Source organism: Phyllobates terribilis, unplaced genomic scaffold (genome assembly GCF_046119375.1).
Source record: "Phyllobates terribilis strain yellow unplaced genomic scaffold, ASM4611937v1 Scaffold_169__1_contigs__length_4117513, whole genome shotgun sequence".
NCBI lineage: Eukaryota > Metazoa > Chordata > Amphibia > Anura > Dendrobatidae > Phyllobates > Phyllobates terribilis.
In genome coordinates this window covers 320474-345913 of record NW_027362929.1, presented here as the reverse complement: position 1 = coordinate 345913, position 25440 = coordinate 320474, and the positions used below count along the sequence as shown (strand labels likewise).

Sequence of the window (25440 nt, the reverse complement as noted above, 5' to 3'; positions counted from 1 at the left end):
CGGGAGTCCAGGTGGCCATCTCCACAAATGGACTTTTCAGAATCCTTGGGTGGCACCGTAGTCGGAAACCAATTCTGGTTATCGCTTCTCGGCCTTTTGGCTAAGATCAAGTGTAGTATCTGTTCTTATCAGTTTAATATCTGATACGTCCCCTATCTGGGGACCATATATTAAATGGATTTTTAGAACAGGGAGATGGAAAAAGAGCTTGCTCTGTCCACTCCACGCATTGACCTGGTATTGCAGTATCTCCAGGACCGGTGCACCCCTTCTTTAATGCAGTTTCTAAAATCAGAAAGAATTGAATTCAATGCTTTTTGTTCATTTTGCTTGTTTGTCGGATTTTGGGATGGACTCTTTGGCTTTGCTTTTCTTCTCCTCATTGGATTTTTCATGTTAAAAGTTGCAGAAGCCAGATGACAAGCTCATTTTGGTTCAACTTCAGCAACTGTGCATTGCATTGCCATGTAATGTAATGTAATGCAATGCTATCTATCTAGCTCTCCCTCTATACTTCCTTTTGGATAAACAGACATATTAGGCAAGCATTTTGGAGCTTTCACCTAAATAACTACAGGTGGTGAGATAAGCTGCACAATATAATTGACCTTTCAGTATATTGTTGCACACACACCATCTATTTAGCAAATGCCCTTGTTATCAACAGCAGCCTTTTAAACTCACCTGAGCTAACAGGTATGTGAGCTGGTTACTCTGCTGCGCTTAAAATTTCTTTTTTGGTTTGCTACAATGCCTTTTCTGAAACGTTGTCTCCCTCTGCTGGAACACTGACTTCTTTCATTTAATGCCTGCAGACTATAAAAGAGAAACCAACCCAAAAAGTTTGGTTGATTAGTCTGTGGCATTCTTTTAAACTGTTGCTTATGGCGGTCTCTGTGAGCTTCTCAGTGACATTCAGCCATCCAGGTATCCCGCCTGCAGTAGACGGAATGTGGCAATGGAACGCTGGCTGCGCGTGTCATAATAGGCTCTGAGCCTTTATATACCTGCGCACAGCAGCAGCCACCTTCAGTCTGCTGCTGGACAGCCAGCAGCAGCAGCAGCAGGAGAGGTAATTAATCAGCAACCCTCCTGCTAAGGGTAGACAGCTGCTCGTTCCAACCCCCCCCCCGCCTTAATTGGCTCTCCTCCCTTCCAACGGTGTTGAGGCGGGTGGGAACAGCCGGGGGTTGAGGGTACTGTGCTAAAAGAGGTGGAGTTATGCAGATCTAAAACGCGTGGATTGCAGCAGCAGCAAGCCGAAAAGTGCAGGCATGTGAGGGATCTAGAGGTTGACAGCATGTCTTCTTAACGGGAGTCCAGGTGGCCATCTCCACAAATGGACTTTTCAGAATCCTTGGGTGGCACCGTAGTCGGAAACCAATTCTGGTTATCGCTTCTCGGCCTTTTGGCTAAGATCAAGTGTAGTATCTGTTCTTATCAGTTTAATATCTGATACGTCCCCTATCTGGGGACCATATATTAAATGGATTTTTAGAACAGGGAGATGGAAAAAGAGCTTGCTCTGTCCACTCCACGCATTGACCTGGTATTGCAGTATCTCCAGGACCGGTGCACCCCTTCTTTAATGCAGTTTCTAAAATCAGAAAGAATTGAATTCAATGCTTTTTGTTCATTTTGCTTGTTTGCCGGATTTTGGGATGGACTCTTTGGCTTTGCTTTTCTTCTCCTCATTGGATTTTTCATGTTAAAAGTTGCAGAAGCCAGATGACAAGCTCATTTTGGTTCAACTTCAGCAACTGTGCATTGCATTGCCATGTAATGTAATGTAATGCAATGCTATCTATCTAGCTCTCCCTCTATACTTCCTTTTGGATAAACAGACATATTAGGCAAGCATTTTGGAGCTTTCACCTAAATAACTACAGGTGGTGAGATAAGCTGCACAATATAATTGACCTTTCAGTATATTGTTGCACACACACCATCTATTTAGCAAATGCCCTTGTTATCAACAGCAGCCTTTTAAACTCACCTGAGCTAACAGGTATGTGAGCTGGTTACTCTGCTGCGCTTAAAATTTCTTTTTTGGTTTGCTACAATGCCTTTTCTGAAACGTTGTCTCCCTCTGCTGGAACACTGACTTCTTTCATTTAATGCCTGCAGACTATAAAAGAGAAACCAACCCAAAAAGTTTGGTTGATTAGTCTGTGGCATTCTTTTAAACTGTTGCTTATGGTGGTCTCTGTGAGCTTCTCAGTGACATTCAGCCATCCAGGTATCCCGCCTGCAGTAGACGGAATGTGGCAATGGAACGCTGGCTGCGCGTGTCATAATAGGCTCTGAGCCTTTATATACCTGCGCACAGCAGCAGCCACCTTCAGTCTGCTGCTGGACAGCCAGCAGCAGCAGCAGCAGGAGAGGTAATTAATCAGCAACCCTACTGCTAAGGGTAGACAGCTGCTCGTTCCACCCCCCCCCCGCCTTAATTGGCTCTCCTCCCTTCCAACGGTGTTGAGGCGGGTGGGAACAGCCGGGGGTTGAGGGTACTGTGCTAAAAGAGGTGGAGTTATGCAGATCTAAAACGCGTGGATTGCAGCAGCAGCAAGCCGAATAGTGCAGGCATGTGAGGGATCTAGAGGTTGACAGCATGTCTTCTTAACGGGAGTCCAGGTGGCCATCTCCACAAATGGACTTTTCAGAATCCTTGGGTGGCACCGTAGTCGGAAACCAATTCTGGTTATCGCTTCTCGGCCTTTTGGCTAAGATCAAGTGTAGTATCTGTTCTTATCAGTTTAATATCTGATACGTCCCCTATCTGGGGACCATATATTAAATGGATTTTTAGAACAGGGAGATGGAAAAAGAGCTTGCTCTGTCCACTCCACGCATTGACCTGGTATTGCAGTATCTCCAGGACCGGTGCACCCCTTCTTTAATGCAGTTTCTAAAATCAGAAAGAATTGAATTCAATGCTTTTTGTTCATTTTGCTTGTTTGTCGGATTTTGGGATGGACTCTTTGGCTTTGCTTTTCTTCTCCTCATTGGATTTTTCATGTTAAAAGTTGCAGAAGCCAGATGACAAGCTCATTTTGGTTCAACTTCAGCAACTGTGCATTGCATTGCCATGTAATGTAATGTAATGCAATGCTATCTATCTAGCTCTCCCTCTATACTTCCTTTTGGATAAACAGACATATTAGGCAAGCATTTTGGAGCTTTCACCTAAATAACTACAGGTGGTGAGATAAGCTGCACAATATAATTGACCTTTCAGTATATTGTTGCACACACACCATCTATTTAGCAAATGCCCTTGTTATCAACAGCAGCCTTTTAAACTCACCTGAGCTAACAGGTATGTGAGCTGGTTACTCTGCTGCGCTTAAAATTTCTTTTTTGGTTTGCTACAATGCCTTTTCTGAAACGTTGTCTCCCTCTGCTGGAACACTGACTTCTTTCATTTAATGCCTGCAGACTATAAAAGAGAAACCAACCCAAAAAGTTTGGTTGATTAGTCTGTGGCATTCTTTTAAACTGTTGCTTATGGCGGTCTCTGTGAGCTTCTCAGTGACATTCAGCCATCCAGGTATCCCGCCTGCAGTAGACGGAATGTGGCAATGGAACGCTGGCTGCGCGTGTCATAATAGGCTCTGAGCCTTTATATACCTGCGCACAGCAGCAGCCACCTTCAGTCTGCTGCTGGACAGCCAGCAGCAGCAGCAGCAGGAGAGGTAATTAATCAGCAACCCTCCTGCTAAGGGTAGACAGCTGCTCGTTCCACCCCCCCCCCCGCCTTAATTGGTTCTCCTCCCTTCCAATGGTGTTGAGGCGGGTGGGAACAGCCGGGGGTTGAGGGTACTGTGCTAAAAGAGGTGGAGTTATGCAGATCTAAAACGCGTGGATTGCAGCAGCAGCAAGCCGAAAAGTGCAGGCATGTGAGGGATCTAGAGGTTGACAGCATGTCTTCTTAACGGGAGTCCAGGTGGCCATCTCCACAAATGGACTTTTCAGAATCCTTGGGTGGCACCGTAGTCGGAAACCAATTCTGGTTATCGCTTCTCGGCCTTTTGGCTAAGATCAAGTGTAGTATCTGTTCTTATCAGTTTAATATCTGATACGTCCCCTATCTGGGGACCATATATTAAATGGATTTTTAGAACAGGGAGATGGAAAAAGAGCTTGCTCTGTCCACTCCACGCATTGACCTGGTATTGCAGTATCTCCAGGACCGGTGCACCCCTTCTTTAATGCAGTTTCTAAAATCAGAAAGAATTGAATTCAATGCTTTTTGTTCATTTTGCTTGTTTGTCGGATTTTCGGATGGACTCTTTGGCTTTGCTTTTCTTCTCCTCATTGGATTTTTCATGTTAAAAGTTGCAGAAGCCAGATGACAAGCTCATTTTGGTTCAACTTCAGCAACTGTGCATTGCATTGCCATGTAATGTAATGTAATGCAATGCTATCTATCTAGCTCTCCCTCTATACTTCCTTTTGGATAAACAGACATATTAGGCAAGCATTTTGGAGCTTTCACCTAAATAACTACAGGTGGTGAGATAAGCTGCACAATATAATTGACCTTTCAGTATATTGTTGCACACACACCATCTATTTAGCAAATGCCCTTGTTATCAACAGCAGCCTTTTAAACTCACCTGAGCTAACAGGTATGTGAGCTGGTTACTCTGCTGCGCTTAAAATTTCTTTTTTGGTTTGCTACAATGCCTTTTCTGAAACGTTGTCTCCCTCTGCTGGAACACTGACTTCTTTCATTTAATGCCTGCAGACTATAAAAGAGAAACCAACCCAAAAAGTTTGGTTGATTAGTCTGTGGCATTCTTTTAAACTGTTGCTTATGGCGGTCTCTGTGAGCTTCTCAGTGACATTCAGCCATCCAGGTATCCCGCCTGCAGTAGACGGAATGTGGCAATGGAACGCTGGCTGCGCGTGTCATAATAGGCTCTGAGCCTTTATATACCTGCGCACAGCAGCAGCCACCTTCAGTCTGCTGCTGGACAGCCAGCAGCAGCAGCAGCAGGAGAGGTAATTAATCAGCAACCCTCCTGCTAAGGGTAGACAGCTGCTCGTTCCACCCCCCCCCGCCTTAATTGGCTCTCCTCCCTTCCAACGGTGTTGAGGCGGGTGGGAACAGCCGGGGGTTGAGGGTACTGTGCTAAAAGAGGTGGAGTTATGCAGATCTAAAACGCGTGGATTGCAGCAGCAGCAAGCCGAAAAGTGCAGGCATGTGAGGGATCTAGAGGTTGACAGCATGTCTTCTTAACGGGAGTCCAGGTGGCCATCTCCACAAATGGACTTTTCAGAATCCTTGGGTGGCACCGTAGTCGGAAACCAATTCTGGTTATCGCTTCTCGGCCTTTTGGCTAAGATCAAGTGTAGTATCTGTTCTTATCAGTTTAATATCTGATACGTCCCCTATCTGGGGACCATATATTAAATGGATTTTTAGAACAGGGAGATGGAAAAAGAGCTTGCTCTGTCCACTCCACGCATTGACCTGGTATTGCAGTATCTCCAGGACCGGTGCACCCCTTCTTTAATGCAGTTTCTAAAATCAGAAAGAATTGAATTCAATGCTTTTTGTTCATTTTGCTTGTTTGTCGGATTTTGGGATGGACTCTTTGGCTTTGCTTTTCTTCTCCTCATTGGATTTTTCATGTTAAAAGTTGCAGAATCCAGATGACAAGCTCATTTTGGTTCAACTTCAGCAACTGTGCATTGCATTGCCATGTAATGTAATGTAATGCAATGCTATCTATCTAGCTCTCCCTCTATACTTCCTTTTGGATAAACAGACATATTAGGCAAGCATTTTGGAGCTTTCACCTAAATAACTACAGGTGGTGAGATAAGCTGCACAATATAATTGACCTTTCAGTATATTGTTGCACACACACCATCTATTTAGCAAATGCCCTTGTTATCAACAGCAGCCTTTTAAACTCACCTGAGCTAACAGGTATGTGAGCTGGTTACTCTGCTGCGCTTAAAATTTCTTTTTTGGTTTGCTACAATGCCTTTTCTGAAACGTTGTCTCCCTCTGCTGGAACACTGACTTCTTTCATTTAATGCCTGCAGACTATAAAAGAGAAACCAACCCAAAAAGTTTGGTTGATTAGTCTGTGGCATTCTTTTAAACTGTTGCTTATGGCGGTCTCTGTGAGCTTCTCAGTGACATTCAGCCATCCAGGTATCCCGCCTGCAGTAGACGGAATGTGGCAATGGAACGCTGGCTGCGCGTGTCATAATAGGCTCTGAGCCTTTATATACCTGCGCACAGCAGCAGCCACCTTCAGTCTGCTGCTGGACAGCCAGCAGCAGCAGCAGCAGGAGAGGTAATTAATCAGCAACCCTCCTGCTAAGGGTAGACAGCTGCTCGTTCCACCCCCCCCCCGCCTTAATTGGTTCTCCTCCCTTCCAACGGTGTTGAGGCGGGTGGGAACAGCCGGGGGTTGAGGGTACTGTGCTAAAAGAGGTGGAGTTATGCAGATCTAAAACGCGTGGATTGCAGCAGCAGCAAGCCGAAAAGTGCAGGCATGTGAGGGATCTAGAGGTTGACAGCATGTCTTCTTAACGGGAGTCCAGGTGGCCATCTCCACAAATGGACTTTTCAGAATCCTTGGGTGGCACCGTAGTCGGAAACCAATTCTGGTTATCGCTTCTCGGCCTTTTGGCTAAGATCAAGTGTAGTATCTGTTCTTATCAGTTTAATATCTGATACGTCCCCTATCTGGGGACCATATATTAAATGGATTTTTAGAACAGGGAGATGGAAAAAGAGCTTGCTCTGTCCACTCCACGCATTGACCTGGTATTGCAGTATCTCCAGGACCGGTGCACCCCTTCTTTAATGCAGTTTCTAAAATCAGAAAGAATTGAATTCAATGCTTTTTGTTCATTTTGCTTGTTTGTCGGATTTTGGGATGGACTCTTTGGCTTTGCTTTTCTTCTCCTCATTGGATTTTTCATGTTAAAAGTTGCAGAAGCCAGATGACAAGCTCATTTTGGTTCAACTTCAGCAACTGTGCATTGCATTGCCATGTAATGTAATGTAATGCAATGCTATCTATCTAGCTCTCCCTCTATACTTCCTTTTGGATAAACAGACATATTAGGCAAGCATTTTGGAGCTTTCACCTAAATAACTACAGGTGGTGAGATAAGCTGCACAATATAATTGACCTTTCAGTATATTGTTGCACACACACCATCTATTTAGCAAATGCCCTTGTTATCAACAGCAGCCTTTTAAACTCACCTGAGCTAACAGGTATGTGAGCTGGTTACTCTGCTGCGCTTAAAATTTCTTTTTTGGTTTGCTACAATGCCTTTTCTGAAACGTTGTCTCCCTCTGCTGGAACACTGACTTCTTTCATTTAATGCCTGCAGACTATAAAAGAGAAACCAACCCAAAAAGTTTGGTTGATTAGTCTGTGGCATTCTTTTAAACTGTTGCTTATGGCGGTCTCTGTGAGCTTCTCAGTGACATTCAGCCATCCAGGTATCCCGCCTGCAGTAGACGGAATGTGGCAATGGAACGCTGGCTGCGCGTGTCATAATAGGCTCTGAGCCTTTATATACCTGCGCACAGCAGCAGCCACCTTCAGTCTGCTGCTGGACAGCCAGCAGCAGCAGCAGCAGGAGAGGTAATTAATCAGCAACCCTCCTGCTAAGGGTAGACAGCTGCTCGTTCCACCCCCCCCCCCCGCCTTAATTGGTTCTCCTCCCTTCCAACGGTGTTGAGGCGGGTGGGAACAGCCGGGGGTTGAGGGTACTGTGCTAAAAGAGGTGGAGTTATGCAGATCTAAAACGCGTGGATTGCAGCAGCAGCAAGCCGAAAAGTGCAGGCATGTGAGGGATCTAGAGGTTGACAGCATGTCTTCTTAACGGGAGTCCAGGTGGCCATCTCCACAAATGGACTTTTCAGAATCCTTGGGTGGCACCGTAGTCGGAAACCAATTCTGGTTATCGCTTCTCGGCCTTTTGGCTAAGATCAAGTGTAGTATCTGTTCTTATCAGTTTAATATCTGATACGTCCCCTATCTGGGGACCATATATTAAATGGATTTTTAGAACAGGGAGATGGAAAAAGAGCTTGCTCTGTCCACTCCACACATTGACCTGGTATTGCAGTATCTCCAGGACCGGTGCACCCCTTCTTTAATGCAGTTTCTAAAATCAGAAAGAATTGAATTCAATGCTTTTTGTTCATTTTGCTTGTTTGTCGGATTTTGGGATGGACTCTTTGGCTTTGCTTTTCTTCTCCTCATTGGATTTTTCATGTTAAAAGTTGCAGAAGCCAGATGACAAGCTCATTTTGGTTCAACTTCAGCAACTGTGCATTGCATTGCCATGTAATGTAATGTAATGCAATGCTATCTATCTAGCTCTCCCTCTATACTTCCTTTTGGATAAACAGACATATTAGGCAAGCATTTTGGAGCTTTCACCTAAATAACTACAGGTGGTGAGATAAGCTGCACAATATAATTGACCTTTCAGTATATTGTTGCACACACACCATCTATTTAGCAAATGCCCTTGTTATCAACAGCAGCCTTTTAAACTCACCTGAGCTAACAGGTATGTGAGCTGGTTACTCTGCTGCGCTTAAAATTTCTTTTTTGGTTTGCTACAATGCCTTTTCTGAAACGCTGTCTCCCTCTGCTGGAACACTGACTTCTTTCATTTAATGCCTGCAGACTATAAAAGAGAAACCAACCCAAAAAGTTTGGTTGATTAGTCTGTGGCATTCTTTTAAACTGTTGCTTATGGCGGTCTCTGTGAGCTTCTCAGTGACATTCAGCCATCCAGGTATCCCGCCTGCAGTAGACGGAATGTGGCAATGGAACGCTGGCTGCGCGTGTCATAATAGGCTCTGAGCCTTTATATACCTGCGCACAGCAGCAGCCACCTTCAGTCTGCTGCTGGACAGCCAGCAGCAGCAGCAGCAGGAGAGGTAATTAATCAGCAACCCTCCTGCTAAGGGTAGACAGCTGCTCGTTCCACCCCCCACCCCCGCCTTAATTGGTTCTCCTCCCTTCCAACGGTGTTGAGGCGGGTGGGAACAGCCGGGGGTTGAGGGTACTGTGCTAAAAGAGGTGGAGTTATGCAGATCTAAAACGCGTGGATTGCAGCAGCAGCAAGCCGAAAAGTGCAGGCATGTGAGGGATCTAGAGGTTGACAGCATGTCTTCTTAACGGGAGTCCAGGTGGCCATCTCCACAAATGGACTTTTCAGAATCCTTGGGTGGCACCGTAGTCGGAAACCAATTCTGGTTATCGCTTCTCGGCCTTTTGGCTAAGATCAAGTGTAGTATCTGTTCTTATCAGTTTAATATCTGATACGTCCCCTATCTGGGGACCATATATTAAATGGATTTTTAGAACAGGGAGATGGAAAAAGAGCTTGCTCTGTCCACTCCACGCATTGACCTGGTATTGCAGTATCTCCAGGACCGGTGCACCCCTTCTTTAATGCAGTTTCTAAAATCAGAAAGAATTGAATTCAATGCTTTTTGTTCATTTTGCTTGTTTGTCGGATTTTGGGATGGACTCTTTGGCTTTGCTTTTCTTCTCCTCATTGGATTTTTCATGTTAAAAGTTGCAGAAGCCAGATGACAAGCTCATTTTGGTTCAACTTCAGCAACTGTGCATTGCATTGCCATGTAATGTAATGTAATGCAATGCTATCTATCTAGCTCTCCCTCTATACTTCCTTTTGGATAAACAGACATATTAGGCAAGCATTTTGGAGCTTTCACCTAAATAACTACAGGTGGTGAGATAAGCTGCACAATATAATTGACCTTTCAGTATATTGTTGCACACACACCATCTATTTAGCAAATGCCCTTGTTATCAACAGCAGCCTTTTAAACTCACCTGAGCTAACAGGTATGTGAGCTGGTTACTCTGCTGCGCTTAAAATTTCTTTTTTGGTTTGCTACAATGCCTTTTCTGAAACGTTGTCTCCCTCTGCTGGAACACTGACTTCTTTCATTTAATGCCTGCAGACTATAAAAGAGAAACCAACCCAAAAAGTTTGGTTGATTAGTCTGTGGCATTCTTTTAAACTGTTGCTTATGGCGATCTCTGTGAGCTTCTCAGTGACATTCAGCCATCCAGGTATCCCGCCTGCAGTAGACGGAATGTGGCAATGGAACGCTGGCTGCGCGTGTCATAATAGGCTCTGAGCCTTTATATTCCTGCGCACAGCAGCAGCCACCTTCAGTCTGCTGCTGGACAGCCAGCAGCAGCAGCAGCAGGAGAGGTAATTAATCAGCAACCCTCCTGCTAAGGGTAGACAGCTGCTCGTTCCACCCACCCCCCCCCCCGCCTTAATTGGTTCTCCTCCCTTCCAACGGTGTTGAGGCGGGTGGGAACAGCCGGGGGTTGAGGGTACTGTGCTAAAAGAGGTGGAGTTATGCAGATCTAAAACGCGTGGATTGCAGCAGCAGCAAGCCGAAAAGTGCAGGCATGTGAGGGATCTAGAGGTTGACAGCATGTCTTCTTAACGGGAGTCCAGGTGGCCATCTCCACAAATGGACTTTTCAGAATCCTTGGGTGGCACCGTAGTCGGAAACCAATTCTGGTTATCGCTTCTCGGCCTTTTGGCTAAGATCAAGTGTAGTATCTGTTCTTATCAGTTTAATATCTGATACGTCCCCTATCTGGGGACCATATATTAAATGGATTTTTAGAACAGGGAGATGGAAAAAGAGCTTGCTCTGTCCACTCCACGCATTGACCTGGTATTGCAGTATCTCCAGGACCGGTGCACCCCTTCTTTAATGCAGTTTCTAAAATCAGAAAGAATTGAATTCAATGCTTTTTGTTCATTTTGCTTGTTTGTCGGATTTTGGGATGGACTCTTTGGCTTTGCTTTTCTTCTCCTCATTGGATTTTTCATGTTAAAAGTTGCAGAAGCCAGATGACAAGCTCATTTTGGTTCAACTTCAGCAACTGTGCATTGCATTGCCATGTAATGTAATGTAATGCAATGCTATCTATCTAGCTCTCCCTCTATACTTCCTTTTGGATAAACAGACATATTAGGCAAGCATTTTGGAGCTTTCACCTAAATAACTACAGGTGGTGAGATAAGCTGCACAATATAATTGACCTTTCAGTATATTGTTGCACACACACCATCTATTTAGCAAATGCCCTTGTTATCAACAGCAGCCTTTTAAACTCACCTGAGCTAACAGGTATGTGAGCTGGTTACTCTGCTGCGCTTAAAATTTCTTTTTTGGTTTGCTACAATGCCTTTTCTGAAACGTTGTCTCCCTCTGCTGGAACACTGACTTCTTTCATTTAATGCCTGCAGACTATAAAAGAGAAACCAACCCAAAAAGTTTGGTTGATTAGTCTGTGGCATTCTTTTAAACTGTTGCTTATGGCGGTCTCTGTGAGCTTCTCAGTGACATTCAGCCATCCAGGTATCCCGCCTGCAGTAGACGGAATGTGGCAATGGAACGCTGGCTGCGCGTGTCATAATAGGCTCTGAGCCTTTATATACCTGCGCACAGCAGCAGCCACCTTCAGTCTGCTGCTGGACAGCCAGCAGCAGCAGCAGCAGGAGAGGAAATTAATCAGCAACCCTCCTGCTAAGGGTAGACAGCTGCTCGTTCCACCCCCCCCCCCCCCCGCCTTAATTGGTTCTCCTCCCTTCCAACGGTGTTGAGGCGGGTGGGAACAGCCGGGGGTTGAGGGTACTGTGCTAAAAGAGGTGGAGTTATGCAGATCTAAAACGCGTGGATTGCAGCAGCAGCAAGCCGAAAAGTGCAGGCATGTGAGGGATCTAGAGGTTGACAGCATGTCTTCTTAACGGGAGTCCAGGTGGCCATCTCCACAAATGGACTTTTCAGAATCCTTGGGTGGCACCGTAGTCGGAAACCAATTCTGGTTATCGCTTCTCGGCCTTTTGGCTAAGATCAAGTGTAGTATCTGTTCTTATCAGTTTAATATCTGATACGTCCCCTATCTGGGGACCATATATTAAATGGATTTTTAGAACAGAGAGATGGAAAAAGAGCTTGCTCTGTCCACTCCACGCATTGACCTGGTATTGCAGTATCTCCAGGACCGGTGCACCCCTTCTTTAATGCAGTTTCTAAAATCAGAAAGAATTGAATTCAATGCTTTTTGTTCATTTTGCTTGTTTGTCGGATTTTGGGATGGACTCTTTGGCTTTGCTTTTCTTCTCCTCATTGGATTTTTCATGTTAAAAGTTGCAGAAGCCAGATGACAAGCTCATTTTGGTTCAACTTCAGCAACTGTGCATTGCATTGCCATGTAATGTAATGTAATGCAATGCTATCTATCTAGCTCTCCCTCTATACTTCCTTTTGGATAAACAGACATATTAGGCAAGCATTTTGGAGCTTTCACCTAAATAACTACAGGTGGTGAGATAAGCTGCACAATATAATTGACCTTTCAGTATATTGTTGCACACACACCATCTATTTAGCAAATGCCCTTGTTATCAACAGCAGCCTTTTAAACTCACCTGTGCTAACAGGTATGTGAGCTGGTTACTCTGCTGCGCTTAAAATTTCTTTTTTGGTTTGCTACAATGCCTTTTCTGAAACGTTGTCTCCCTCTGCTGGAACACTGACTTCTTTCATTTAATGCCTGCAGACTATAAAAGAGAAACCAACCCAAAAAGTTTGGTTGATTAGTCTGTGGCATTCTTTTAAACTGTTGCTTATGGCGGTCTCTGTGAGCTTCTCAGTGACATTCAGCCATCCAGGTATCCCGCCTGCAGTAGACGGAATGTGGCAATGGAACGCTGGCTGCGCGTGTCATAATAGGCTCTGAGCCTTTATATACCTGCGCACAGCAGCAGCCACCTTCAGTCTGCTGCTGGACAGCCAGCAGCAGCAGCAGCAGGAGAGGTAATTAATCAGCAACCCTCCTGCTAAGGGTAGACAGCTGCTCGTTCCACCCCCCCCCCCGCCTTAATTGGTTCTCCTCCCTTCCAACGGTGTTGAGGCGGGTGGGAACAGCCGGGGGTTGAGGGTACTGTGCTAAAAGAGGTGGAGTTATGCAGATCTAAAACGCGTGGATTGCAGCAGCAGCAAGCCGAAAAGTGCAGGCATGTGAGGGATCTAGAGGTTGACAGCATGTCTTCTTAACGGGAGTCCAGGTGGCCATCTCCACAAATGGACTTTTCAGAATCCTTGGGTGGCACCGTAGTCGGAAACCAATTCTGGTTATCGCTTCTCGGCCTTTTGGCTAAGATCAAGTGTAGTATATGTTCTTATCAGTTTAATATCTGATACGTCCCCTATCTGGGGACCATATATTAAATGGATTTTTAGAACAGGGAGATGGAAAAAGAGCTTGCTCTGTCCACTCCACGCATTGACCTGGTATTGCAGTATCTCCAGGACCGGTGCACCCCTTCTTTAATGCAGTTTCTAAAATCAGAAAGAATTGAATTCAATGCTTTTTGTTCATTTTGCTTGTTTGTCGGATTTTGGGATGGACTCTTTGGCTTTGCTTTTCTTCTCCTCATTGGATTTTTCATGTTAAAAGTTGCAGAAGCCAGATGACAAGCTCATTTTGGTTCAACTTCAGCAACTGTGCATTGCATTGCCATGTAATGTAATGTAATGCAATGCTATCTATCTAGCTCTCCCTCTATACTTCCTTTTGGATAAACAGACATATTAGGCAAGCATTTTGGAGCTTTCACCTAAATAACTACAGGTGGTGAGATAAGCTGCACAATATAATTGACCTTTCAGTATATTGTTGCACACACACCATCTATTTAGCAAATGCCCTTGTTATCAACAGCAGCCTTTTAAACTCACCTGAGCTAACAGGTATGTGAGCTGGTTACTCTGCTGCGCTTAAAATTTCTTTTTTGGTTTGCTACAATGCCTTTTCTGAAACGTTGTCTCCCTCTGCTGGAACACTGACTTCTTTCATTTAATGCCTGCAGACTATAAAAGAGAAACCAACCCAAAAAGTTTGGTTGATTAGTCTGTGGCATTCTTTTAAACTGTTGCTTATGGCGGTCTCTGTGAGCTTCTCAGTGACATTCAGCCATCCAGGTATCCCGCCTGCAGTAGACGGAATGTGGCAATGGAACGCTGGCTGCGCGTGTCATAATAGGCTCTGAGCCTTTATATACCTGCGCACAGCAGCAGCCACCTTCAGTCTGCTGCTGGACAGCCAGCAGCAGCAGCAGCAGGAGAGGTAATTAATCAGCAACCCTCCTGCTAAGGGTAGACAGCTGCTCGTTCCACCCCCCCCCCGCCTTAATTGGTTCTCCTCCCTTCCAACGGTGTTGAGGCGGGTGGGAACAGCCGGGGGTTGAGGGTACTGTGCTAAAAGAGGTGGAGTTATGCAGATCTAAAACGCGTGGATTGCAGCAGCAGCAAGCCGAAAAGTGCAGGCATGTGAGGGATCTAGAGGTTGACAGCATGTCTTCTTAACGGGAGTCCAGGTGGCCATCTCCACAAATGGACTTTTCAGAATCCTTGGGTGGCACCGTAGTCGGAAACCAATTCTGGTTATCGCTTCTCGGCCTTTTGGCTAAGATCAAGTGTAGTATATGTTCTTATCAGTTTAATATCTGATACGTCCCCTATCTGGGGACCATATATTAAATGGATTTTTAGAACAGGGAGATGGAAAAAGAGCTTGCTCTGTCCACTCCACGCATTGACCTGGTATTGCAGTATCTCCAGGACCGGTGCACCCCTTCTTTAATGCAGTTTCTAAAATCAGAAAGAATTGAATTCAATGCTTTTTGTTCATTTTGCTTGTTTGTCGGATTTTGGGATGGACTCTTTGGCTTTGCTTTTCTTCTCCTCATTGGATTTTTCATGTTAAAAGTTGCAGAAGCCAGATGACAAGCTCATTTTGGTTCAACTTCAGCAACTGTGCATTGCATTGCCATGTAATGTAATGTAATGCAATGCTATCTATCTAGCTCTCCCTCTATACTTCCTTTTGGATAAACAGACATATTAGGCAAGCATTTTGGAGCTTTCACCTAAATAACTACAGGTGGTGAGATAAGCTGCACAATATAATTGACCTTTCAGTATATTGTTGCACACACACCATCTATTTAGCAAATGCCCTTGTTATCAACAGCAGCCTTTTAAACTCACCTGAGCTAACAGGTATGTGAGCTGGTTACTCTGCTGCGCTTAAAATTTCTTTTTTGGTTTGCTACAATGCCTTTTCTGAAACGTTGTCTCCCTCTGCTGGAACACTGACTTCTTTCATTTAATGCCTGCAGACTATAAAAGAGAAACCAACCCAAAAAGTTTGGTTGATTAGTCTGTGGCATTCTTTTAAACTGTTGCTTATGGCGGTCTCTGTGAGCTTCTCAGTGACATTCAGCCATCCAGGTATCCCGCCTGCAGTAGACGGAATGTGGCAATGGAACGCTGGCTGCGCGTGTCATAATAGGCTCTGAGCCTTTATATACCTGCGCACAGCAGCAGCCACCTTCAGTCTGCTGCTGGACAGCCAGCAGCAGCAGCAGCAGGAGAGGTAATTAATCAGCAACCCTCCTGCTAAGGGTAGACAGCTGCTCGTTCCACCCCCCCCCGCCTTAATTGGTTCTCCTCCCTTCCAACGGTGTTGAGGCGGGTGGGAACAGCCGGGGGTTGAGGGTACTGTGCTAAAAGAGGTGGAGTTATGCAGATCTAAAACGCGTGGATTGCAGTAGCAGCAAGCCGAAAAGTGCAGCCATGTGAGGGATCTAGAGGTTGACAGCATGTCTTCTTAACGGGAGTCCAGGTGGCCATCTCCACAAATGGACTTTTCAGAATCCTTGGGTGGCACCGTAGTCGGAAACCAATTCTGGTTATCGCTTCTCGGCCTTTTGGCTAAGATCAAGTGTAGTATATGTTCTTATCAGTTTAATATCTGATACGTCCCCTATCTGGGGACCATATATTAAATGGATTTTTAGAACAGGGAGATGGAAAAAGAGCTTGCTCTGTCCACTCCACGCATTGACCTGGTATTGCAGTATCTCCAGGACCGGTGCACCCCTTCTTTAATGCAGTTTCTAAAATCAGAAAGAATTGAATTCAATGCTTTTTGTTCATTTTGCTTGTTTGTCGGATTTTGGGATGGACTCTTTGGCTTTGCTTTTCTTCTCCTCATTGGATTTTTCATGTTAAAAGTTGCAGAAGCCAGATGACAAGCTCATTTTGGTTCAACTTCAGCAACTGTGCATTGCATTGCCATGTAATGTAATGTAATGCAATGCTATCTATCTAGCTCTCCCTCTATACTTCCTTTTGGATAAACAGACATATTAGGCAAGCATTTTGGAGCTTTCACCTAAATAACTACAGGTGGTGAGATAAGCTGCACAATATAATTGACCTTTCAGTATATTGTTGCACACACACCATCTATTTAGCAAATGCCCTTGTTATCAACAGCAGCCTTTTAAACTCACCTGAGCTAACAGGTATGTGAGCTGGTTACTCTGCTGCGCTTAAAATTTCTTTTTTGGTTTGCTACAATGCCTTTTCTGAAACGTTGTCTCCCTCTGCTGGAACACTGACTTCTTTCATTTAATGCCTGCAGACTATAAAAGAGAAACCAACCCAAAAAGTTTGGTTGATTAGTCTGTGGCATTCTTTTAAACTGTTGCTTATGGCGGTCTCTGTGAGCTTCTCAGTGACATTCAGCCATCCAGGTATCCCGCCTGCAGTAGACGGAATGTGGCAATGGAACGCTGGCTGCGCGTGTCATAATAGGCTCTGAGCCTTTATATACCTGCGCACAGCAGCAGCCACCTTCAGTCTGCTGCTGGACAGCCAGCAGCAGCAGGAGAGGTAATTAATCAGCAACCCTCCTGCTAAGGGTAGACAGCTGCTCGTTCCACCCCCCCCCCCCCCCCCGCCTTAATTGGTTCTCCTCCCTTCCAACGGTGTTGAGGCGGGTGGGAACAGCCGGGGGTTGAGGGTACTGTGCTAAAAGAGGTGGAGTTATGCAGACCTAAAACGCGTGGATTGCAGCAGCAGCAAGCCGAAAAGTGCAGGCATGTGAGGGATCTAGAGGTTGACAGCATGTCTTCTTAACGGGAGTCCAGGTGGCCATCTCCACAAATGGACTTTTCAGAATCCTTGGGTGGCACCGTAGTCGGAAACCAATTCTGGTTATCGCTTCTCGGCCTTTTGGCTAAGATCAAGTGTAGTATCTGTTCTTATCAGTTTAATATCTGATACGTCCCCTATCTGGGGACCATATATTAAATGGATTTTTAGAACAGGGAGATGGAAAAAGAGCTTGCTCTGTCCACTCCACGCATTGACCTGGTATTGCAGTATCTCCAGGACCGGTGCACCCCTTCTTTAATGCAGTTTCTAAAATCAGAAAGAATTGAATTCAATGCTTTTTGTTCATTTTGCTTGTTTGTCGGATTTTGGGATGGACTCTTTGGCTTTGCTTTTCTTCTCCTCATTGGATTTTTCATGTTAAAAGTTGCAGAAGCCAGATGACAAGCTCATTTTGGTTCAACTTCAGCAACTGTGCATTGCATTGCCATGTAATGTAATGTAATGCAATGCTATCTATCTAGCTCTCCCTCTATACTTCCTTTTGGATAAACAGACATATTAGGCAAGCATTTTGGAGCTTTCACCTAAATAACTACAGGTGGTGAGATAAGCTGCACAATATAATTGACCTTTCAGTATATTGTTGCACACACACCATCTATTTAGCAAATGCCCTTGTTATCAACAGCAGCCTTTTAAACTCACCTGTGCTAACAGGTATGTGAGCTGGTTACTCTGCTGCGCTTAAAATTTCTTTTTTGGTTTGCTACAATGCCTTTTCTGAAACGTTGTCTCCCTCTGCTGGAACACTGACTTCTTTCATTTAATGCCTGCAGACTATAAAAGAGAAACCAACCCAAAAAGTTTGGTTGATTAGTCTGTGGCATTCTTTTAAACTGTTGCTTATGGCGGTCTCTGTGAGCTTCTCAGTGACATTCAGCCATCCAGGTATCCCGCCTGCAGTAGACGGAATGTGGCAATGGAACGCTGGCTGCGCGTGTCATAATAGGCTCTGAGCCTTTATATACCTGCGCACAGCAGCAGCCACCTTCAGTCTGCTGCTGGACAGCCAGCAGCAGCAGCAGCAGGAGAGGTAATTAATCAGCAACCCTCCTGCTAAGGGTAGACAGCTGCTCGTTCCACCCCCCCCCCGCCTTAATTGGTTCTCCTCCCTTCCAACGGTGTTGAGGCGGGTGGGAACAGCCGGGGGTTGAGGGTACTGTGCTAAAAGAGGTGGAGTTATGCAGATCTAAAACGCGTGGATTGCAGCAGCAGCAAGCCGAAAAGTGCAGCCATGTGAGGGATCTAGAGGTTGACAGCATGTCTTCTTAACGGGAGTCCAGGTGGCCATCTCCACAAATGGACTTTTCAGAATCCTTGGGTGGCACCGTAGTCGGAAACCAATTCTGGTTATCGCTTCTCGGCCTTTTGGCTAAGATCAAGTGTAGTATATGTTCTTATCAGTTTAATATCTGATACGTCCCCTATCTGGGGACCATATATTAAATGGATTTTTAGAACAGGGAGATGGAAAAAGAGCTTGCTCTGTCCACTCCACGCATTGACCTGGTATTGCAGTATCTCCAGGACCGGTGCACCCCTTCTTTAATGCAGTTTCTAAAATCAGAAAGAATTGAATTCAATGCTTTTTGTTCATTTTGCTTGTTTGTCGGATTTTGGGATGGACTCTTTGGCTTTGCTTTTCTTCTCCTCATTGGATTTTTCATGTTAAAAGTTGCAGAAGCCAGATGACAAGCTCATTTTGGTTCAACTTCAGCAACTGTGCATTGCATTGCCATGTAATGTAATGTAATGCAATGCTATCTATCTAGCTCTCCCTCTATACTTCCTTTTGGATAAACAGACATATTAGGCAAGCATTTTGGAGCTTTCACCTAAATAACTACAGGTGGTGAGATAAGCTGCACAATATAATTGACCTTTCAGTATATTGTTGCACACACACCATCTATTTAGCAAATGCCCTTGTTATCAACAGCAGCCTTTTAAACTCACCTGAGCTAACAGGTATGTGAGCTGGTTACTCTGCTGCGCTTAAAATTTCTTTTTTGGTTTGCTACAATGCCTTTTCTGAAACGTTGTCTCCCTCTGCTGGAACACTGACTTCTTTCATTTAATGCCTGCAGACTATAAAAGAGAAACCAACCCAAAAAGTTTGGTTGATTAGTCTGTGGCATTCTTTTAAACTGTTGCTTATGGCGGTCTCTGTGAGCTTCTCAGTGACATTCAGCCATCCAGGTATCCCGCCTGCAGTAGACGGAATGTGGCAATGGAACGCTGGCTGCGCGTGTCATAATAGGCTCTGAGCCTTTATATACCTGCGCACAGCAGCAGCCACCTTCAGTCTGCTGCTGGACAGCCAGCAGCAGCAGGAGAGGTAATTAATCAGCAACCCTCCTGCTAAGGGTAGACAGCTGCTCGTTCCACCCCCCCCCCCCCGCCTTAATTGGTTCTCCTCCCTTCCAACGGTGTTGAGGCGGGTGGGAACAGCCGGGGGTTGAGGGTACTGTGCTAAAAGAGGTGGAGTTATGCAGACCTAAAACGCGTGGATTGCAGCAGCAGCAAGCCGAAAAGTGCAGGCATGTGAGGGATCTAGAGGTTGACAGCATGTCTTCTTAACGGGAGTCCAGGTGGCCATCTCCACAAATGGACTTTTCAGAATCCTTGGGTGGCACCGTAGTCGGAAACCAATTCTGGTTATCGCTTCTCGGCCTTTTGGCTAAGATCAAGTGTAGTATCTGTTCTTATCAGTTTAATATCTGATACGTCCCCTATCTGGGGACCATATATTAAATGGATTTTTAGAACAGGGAGATGGAAAAAGAGCTTGCTCTGTCCACTCCACGCATTGACCTGGTATTGCAGTATCTCCAGGACCGGTGCACCCCTTCTTTAATGCAGTTTCTAAAATCAGAAAGAATTGAATTCAATGCTTTTTGTTCATTTTGCTTGTTTGTCGGATTTTGGGATGGACTCTTTGGCTTTGCTTTTCTTCTCCTCATTGGATTTTTCATGTTAAAAGTTGCAGAAGCCAGATGACAAGCTCATTTTGGTTCAACTTCAGCAACTGTGCATTGCATTGCCATGTAATGTAATGTAATGCAATGCTATCTATCTAGCTCTCCCTCTATACTTCCTTTTGGATAAACAGACATATTAGGCAAGCATTTTGGAGCTTTCACCTAAATAACTACAGGTGGTGAGATAAGCTGCACAATATAATTGACCTTTCAGTATATTGTTGCACACACACCATCTATTTAGCAAATGCCCTTGTTATCAACAGCAGCCTTTTAAACTCACCTGAGCTAACAGGTATGTGAGCTGGTTACTCTGCTGCGCTTAAAATTTCTTTTTTGGTTTGCTACAATGCCTTTTCTGAAACGTTGTCTCCCTCTGCTGGAACACTGACTTCTTTCATTTAATGCCTGCAGACTATAAAAGAGAAACCAACCCAAAAAGTTTGGTTGATTAGTCTGTGGCATTCTTTTAAACTGTTGCTTATGGCGGTCTCTGTGAGCTTCTCAGTGACATTCAGCCATCCAGGTATCCCGCCTGCAGTAGACGGAATGTGGCAATGGAACGCTGGCTGCGCGTGTCATAATAGGCTCTGAGCCTTTATATACCTGCGCACAGCAGCAGCCACCTTCAGTCTGCTGCTGGACAGCCAGCAGCAGCAGCAGCAGGAGAGGTAATTAATCAGCAACCCTCCTGCTAAGGGTAGACAGCTGCTCGTTCCACCCCCCCCCCCGCCTTAATTGGTTCTCCTCCCTTCCAACGGTGTTGAGGCGGGTGGGAACAGCCGGGGGTTGAGGGTACTGTGCTAAAAGAGGTGGAGTTATGCAGATCTAAAACGCGTGGATTGCAGCAGCAGCAAGCCGAAAAGTGCAGGCATGTGAGGGATCTAGAGGTTGACAGCATGTCTTCTTAACGGGAGTCCAGGTGGCCATCACCACAAATGGACTTTTCAGAATCCTTGGGTGGCACCGTAGTCGGAAACCAATTCTGGTTATCGCTTCTCGGCCTTTTGGCTAAGATCAAGTGTAGTATATGTTCTTATCAGTTTAATATCTGATACGTCCCCTATCTGGGGACCATATATTAAATGGATTTTTAGAACAGGGAGATGGAAAAAGAGCTTGCTCTGTCCACTCCACGCATTGACCTGGTATTGCAGTATCTCCAGGACCGGTGCACCCCTTCTTTAATGCAGTTTCTAAAATCAGAAAGAATTGAATTCAATGCTTTTTGTTCATTTTGCTTGTTTGTCGGATTTTGGGATAGACTCTTTGGCTTTGCTTTTCTTCTCCTCATTGGATTTTTCATGTTAAAAGTTGCAGAAGCCAGATGACAAGCTCATTTTGGTTCAACTTCAGCAACTGTGCATTGCATTGCCATGTAATGTAATGTAATGCAATGCTATCTATCTAGCTCTCCCTCTATACTTCCTTTTGGATAAACAGACATATTAGGCAAGCATTTTGGAGCTTTCACCTAAATAACTACAGGTGGTGAGATAAGCTGCACAATATAATTGACCTTTCAGTATATTGTTGCACACACACCATCTATTTAGCAAATGCCCTTGTTATCAACAGCAGCCTTTTAAACTCACCTGAGCTAACAGGTATGTGAGCTGGTTACTCTGCTGCGCTTAAAATTTCTTTTTTGGTTTGCTACAATGCCTTTTCTGAAACGTTGTCTCCCTCTGCTGGAACACTGACTTCTTTCATTTAATGCCTGCAGACTATAAAAGAGAAACCAACCCAAAAAGTTTGGTTGATTAGTCTGTGGCATTCTTTTAAACTGTTGCTTATGGCGGTCTCTGTGAGCTTCTCAGTGACATTCAGCCATCCAGGTATCCCGCCTGCAGTAGACGGAATGTGGCAATGGAACGCTGGCTGCGCGTGTCATAATAGGCTCTGAGCCTTTATATACCTGCGCACAGCAGCAGCCACCTTCAGTCTGCTGCTGGACAGCCAGCAGCAGCAGCAGCAGGAGAGGTAATTAATCAGCAACCCTCCTGCTAAGGGTAGACAGCTGCTCGTTCCACCCCCCCCCCCCCCGCCTTAATTGGTTCTCCTCCCTTCCAACGGTGTTGAGGCGGGTGGGAACAGCCGGGGGTTGAGGGTACTGTGCTAAAAGAGGTGGAGTTATGCAGATCTAAAACGCGTGGATTGCAGCAGCAGCAAGCCGAAAAGTGCAGGCATGTGAGGGATCTAGAGGTTGACAGCATGTCTTCTTAACTGGAGTCCAGGTGGCCATCTCCACAAATGGACTTTTCAGAATCCTTGGGTGGCACCGTAGTCGGAAACCAATTCTGGTTATCGCTTCTCGGCCTTTTGGCTAAGATCAAGTGTAGTATCTGTTCTTATCAGTTTAATATCTGATACGTCCCCTATCTGGGGACCATATATTAAATGGATTTTTAGAACAGGGAGATGGAAAAAGAGCTTGCTCTGTCCACTCCACGCATTGACCTGGTATTGCAGTATCTCCAGGACCGGTGCACCCCTTCTTTAATGCAGTTTCTAAAATCAGAAAGAATTGAATTCAATGCTTTTTGTTCATTTTGCTTGTTTGTCGGATTTTGGGATGGACTCTTTGGCTTTGCTTTTCTTCTCCTCATTGGATTTTTCATGTTAAAAGTTGCAGAAGCCAGATGACAAGCTCATTTTGGTTCAACTTCAGCAACTGTGCATTGCATTGCCATGTAATGTAATGTAATGCAATGCTATCTATCTAGCTCTCCCTCTATACTTCCTTTTGGATAAACACACATATTAGGCAAGCATTTTGGAGCTTTCACCTAAATAACTACAGGTGGTGAGATAAGCTGCACAATATAATTGACCTTTCAGTATATTGTTGCACACACACCATCTATTTAGCAAATGCCCTTGTTATCAACAGCAGCCTTTTAAACTCACCTGAGCTAACAGGTATGTGAGCTGGTTACTCTGCTGCGCTTAAAATTTCTTTTTTGGTTTGCTACAATGCCTTTTCTGAAACGTTGTCTCCCTCTGCTGGAACACTGACTTCTTTCATTTAATGCCTGCAGACTATAAAAGAGAAACCAACCCAAAAAGTTTGGTTGATTAGTCTGTGGCATTCTTTTAAACTGTTGCTTATGGCGGTCTCTGTGAGCTTCTCAGTGACATTCAGCCATCCAGGTATCCCGCCTGCAGTAGACGGAATGTGGCAATGGAACGCTGGCTGCGCGTGTCATAATAGGCTCTGAGCCTTTATATACCTGCGCACAGCAGCAGCCACCTTCAGTCTGCTGCTGGACAGCCAGCAGCAGCAGCAGCAGGAGAGGTAATTAATCAGCAACCCTCCTGCTAAGGGTAGACAGCTGCTCGTTCCACCCCCCCCCCGCCTTAATTGGTTCTCCTCCCTTCCAACGGTGTTGAGGCGGGTGGGAACAGCCGGGGGTTGAGGGTACTGTGCTAAAAGAGGTGGAGTTATGCAGATCTAAAATGCGTGGATTGCAGCAGCAGCAAGCCGAAAAGTGCAGGCATGTGAGGGATCTAGAGGTTGACAGCATGTCTTCTTAACGGGAGTCCAGGTGGCCATCTCCACAAATGGACTTTTCAGAATCCTTGGGTGGCACCGTAGTCGGAAACCAATTCTGGTTATCGCTTCTCGGCCTTTTGGCTAAGATCAAGTGTAGTATCTGTTCTTATCAGTTTAATATCTGATACGTCCCCTATCTGGGGACCATATATTAAATGGATTTTTAGAACAGGGAGATGGAAAAAGAGCTTGCTCTGTCCACTCCACGCATTGACCTGGTATTGCAGTATCTCCAGGACCGGTGCACCCCTTCTTTAATGCAGTTTCTAAAATCAGAAAGAATTGAATTCAATGCTTTTTGTTCATTTTGCTTGTTTGTCGGATTTTGGGATGGACTCTTTGGCTTTGCTTTTCTTCTCCTCATTGGATTTTTCATGTTAAAAGTTGCAGAAGCCAGATGACAAGCTCATTTTGGTTCAACTTCAGCAACTGTGCATTGCATTGCCATGTAATGTAATGTAATGCAATGCTATCTATCTAGCTCTCCCTCTATACTTCCTTTTGGATAAACAGACATATTAGGCAAGCATTTTGGAGCTTTCACCTAAATAACTACAGGTGGTGAGATAAGCTGCACAATATAATTGACCTTTCAGTATATTGTTGCACACACACCATCTATTTAGCAAATGCCCTTGTTATCAACAGCAGCCTTTTAAACTCACCTGAGCTAACAGGTATGTGAGCTGGTTACTCTGCTGCGCTTAAAATTTCTTTTTTGGTTTGCTACAATGCCTTTTCTGAAACGTTGTCTCCCTCTGCTGGAACACTGACTTCTTTCATTTAATGCCTGCAGACTATAAAAGAGAAACCAACCCAAAAAGTTTGGTTGATTAGTCTGTGGCATTCTTTTAAACTGTTGCTTATGGCGGTCTCTGTGAGCTTCTCAGTGACATTCAGCCATCCAGGTATCCCGCCTGCAGTAGACGGAATGTGGCAATGGAACGCTGGCTGCGCGTGTCATAATAGGCTCTGAGCCTTTATATACCTGCGCACAGCAGCAGCCACCTTCAGTCTGCTGCTGGACAGCCAGCAGCAGCAGCAGCAGGAGAGGTAATTAATCAGCAACCCTCCTGCTAAGGGTAGACAGCTGCTCGTTCCACCCCCCCCCCGCCTTAATTGGTTCTCCTCCCTTCCAACGGTGTTGAGGCGGGTGGGAACAGCCGGGGGTTGAGGGTACTGTGCTAAAAGAGGTGGAGTTATGCAGATCTAAAACGCGTGGATTGCAGCAGCAGCAAGCCGAAAAGTGCAGGCATGTGAGGGATCTAGAGGTTGACAGCATGTCTTCTTAACGGGAGTCCAGGTGGCCATCTCCACAAATGGACTTTTCAGAATCCTTGGGTGGCACCGTAGTCGGAAACCAATTCTGGTTATCGCTTCTCGGCCTTTTGGCTAAGATCAAGTGTAGTATCTGTTCTTATCAGTTTAATATCTGATACGTCCCCTATCTGGGGACCATATATTAAATGGATTTTTAGAACAGGGAGATGGAAAAAGAGCTTGCTCTGTCCACTCCACGCATTGACCTGGTATTGCAGTATCTCCAGGACCGGTGCACCCCTTCTTTAATGCAGTTTCTAAAATCAGAAAGAATTGAATTCAATGCTTTTTGTTCATTTTGCTTGTTTGTCGGATTTTGGGATGGACTCTTTGGCTTTGCTTTTCTTCTCCTCATTGGATTTTTCATGTTAAAAGTTGCAGAAGCCAGATGACAAGCTCATTTTGGTTCAACTTCAGCAACTGTGCATTGCATTGCCATGTAATGTAATGTAATGCAATGCTATCTATCTAGCTCTCCCTCTATA

General features: G+C 45.1%; 20 non-coding genes across 20 annotated transcripts; all 20 read left to right on the top strand.

Moving 5' to 3' along the window:
- Positions 1–80: 80 nt before the first annotated feature.
- Positions 81–271, top strand: LOC141210333 (U2 spliceosomal RNA). The gene has a single exon (XR_012280505.1). It is a non-coding gene; the product is annotated as a U2 spliceosomal RNA (small nuclear RNA).
- Positions 272–1392: 1121 nt separating this feature from the next.
- Positions 1393–1583, top strand: LOC141210322 (U2 spliceosomal RNA). Its single transcript, XR_012280494.1, has one exon. It is a non-coding gene; the product is annotated as a U2 spliceosomal RNA (small nuclear RNA).
- Positions 1584–2703: 1120 nt separating this feature from the next.
- LOC141210311 (U2 spliceosomal RNA) lies at positions 2704–2894 on the top strand. The gene has a single exon (XR_012280483.1). It is a non-coding gene; the product is annotated as a U2 spliceosomal RNA (small nuclear RNA).
- A 1121-nt stretch (positions 2895–4015) lies between these two features.
- LOC141210300 (U2 spliceosomal RNA) lies at positions 4016–4206 on the top strand. Its single transcript, XR_012280472.1, has one exon. It is a non-coding gene; the product is annotated as a U2 spliceosomal RNA (small nuclear RNA).
- Positions 4207–5325: 1119 nt separating this feature from the next.
- LOC141210288 (U2 spliceosomal RNA) lies at positions 5326–5516 on the top strand. The gene has a single exon (XR_012280461.1). It is a non-coding gene; the product is annotated as a U2 spliceosomal RNA (small nuclear RNA).
- A 1120-nt stretch (positions 5517–6636) lies between these two features.
- LOC141210277 (U2 spliceosomal RNA) lies at positions 6637–6827 on the top strand. The gene has a single exon (XR_012280450.1). It is a non-coding gene; the product is annotated as a U2 spliceosomal RNA (small nuclear RNA).
- A 1122-nt stretch (positions 6828–7949) lies between these two features.
- On the top strand, positions 7950–8140 carry LOC141210131 (U2 spliceosomal RNA). The gene has a single exon (XR_012280308.1). It is a non-coding gene; the product is annotated as a U2 spliceosomal RNA (small nuclear RNA).
- Positions 8141–9262: 1122 nt separating this feature from the next.
- LOC141210266 (U2 spliceosomal RNA) lies at positions 9263–9453 on the top strand. Its single transcript, XR_012280439.1, has one exon. It is a non-coding gene; the product is annotated as a U2 spliceosomal RNA (small nuclear RNA).
- A 1125-nt stretch (positions 9454–10578) lies between these two features.
- LOC141210255 (U2 spliceosomal RNA) lies at positions 10579–10769 on the top strand. Its single transcript, XR_012280428.1, has one exon. It is a non-coding gene; the product is annotated as a U2 spliceosomal RNA (small nuclear RNA).
- Positions 10770–11894: 1125 nt separating this feature from the next.
- Positions 11895–12085, top strand: LOC141210337 (U2 spliceosomal RNA). The gene has a single exon (XR_012280509.1). It is a non-coding gene; the product is annotated as a U2 spliceosomal RNA (small nuclear RNA).
- Positions 12086–13206: 1121 nt separating this feature from the next.
- On the top strand, positions 13207–13397 carry LOC141210248 (U2 spliceosomal RNA). The gene has a single exon (XR_012280421.1). It is a non-coding gene; the product is annotated as a U2 spliceosomal RNA (small nuclear RNA).
- A 1120-nt stretch (positions 13398–14517) lies between these two features.
- Positions 14518–14708, top strand: LOC141210247 (U2 spliceosomal RNA). Its single transcript, XR_012280420.1, has one exon. It is a non-coding gene; the product is annotated as a U2 spliceosomal RNA (small nuclear RNA).
- Positions 14709–15827: 1119 nt separating this feature from the next.
- On the top strand, positions 15828–16018 carry LOC141210246 (U2 spliceosomal RNA). Its single transcript, XR_012280419.1, has one exon. It is a non-coding gene; the product is annotated as a U2 spliceosomal RNA (small nuclear RNA).
- A 1121-nt stretch (positions 16019–17139) lies between these two features.
- LOC141210242 (U2 spliceosomal RNA) lies at positions 17140–17330 on the top strand. Its single transcript, XR_012280416.1, has one exon. It is a non-coding gene; the product is annotated as a U2 spliceosomal RNA (small nuclear RNA).
- Positions 17331–18450: 1120 nt separating this feature from the next.
- On the top strand, positions 18451–18641 carry LOC141210245 (U2 spliceosomal RNA). The gene has a single exon (XR_012280418.1). It is a non-coding gene; the product is annotated as a U2 spliceosomal RNA (small nuclear RNA).
- A 1117-nt stretch (positions 18642–19758) lies between these two features.
- On the top strand, positions 19759–19949 carry LOC141210231 (U2 spliceosomal RNA). The gene has a single exon (XR_012280405.1). It is a non-coding gene; the product is annotated as a U2 spliceosomal RNA (small nuclear RNA).
- A 1121-nt stretch (positions 19950–21070) lies between these two features.
- On the top strand, positions 21071–21261 carry LOC141210243 (U2 spliceosomal RNA). The gene has a single exon (XR_012280417.1). It is a non-coding gene; the product is annotated as a U2 spliceosomal RNA (small nuclear RNA).
- A 1124-nt stretch (positions 21262–22385) lies between these two features.
- Positions 22386–22576, top strand: LOC141210220 (U2 spliceosomal RNA). The gene has a single exon (XR_012280394.1). It is a non-coding gene; the product is annotated as a U2 spliceosomal RNA (small nuclear RNA).
- A 1120-nt stretch (positions 22577–23696) lies between these two features.
- LOC141210208 (U2 spliceosomal RNA) lies at positions 23697–23887 on the top strand. Its single transcript, XR_012280383.1, has one exon. It is a non-coding gene; the product is annotated as a U2 spliceosomal RNA (small nuclear RNA).
- Positions 23888–25007: 1120 nt separating this feature from the next.
- LOC141210196 (U2 spliceosomal RNA) lies at positions 25008–25198 on the top strand. Its single transcript, XR_012280372.1, has one exon. It is a non-coding gene; the product is annotated as a U2 spliceosomal RNA (small nuclear RNA).
- Positions 25199–25440: the final 242 nt, after the last annotated feature.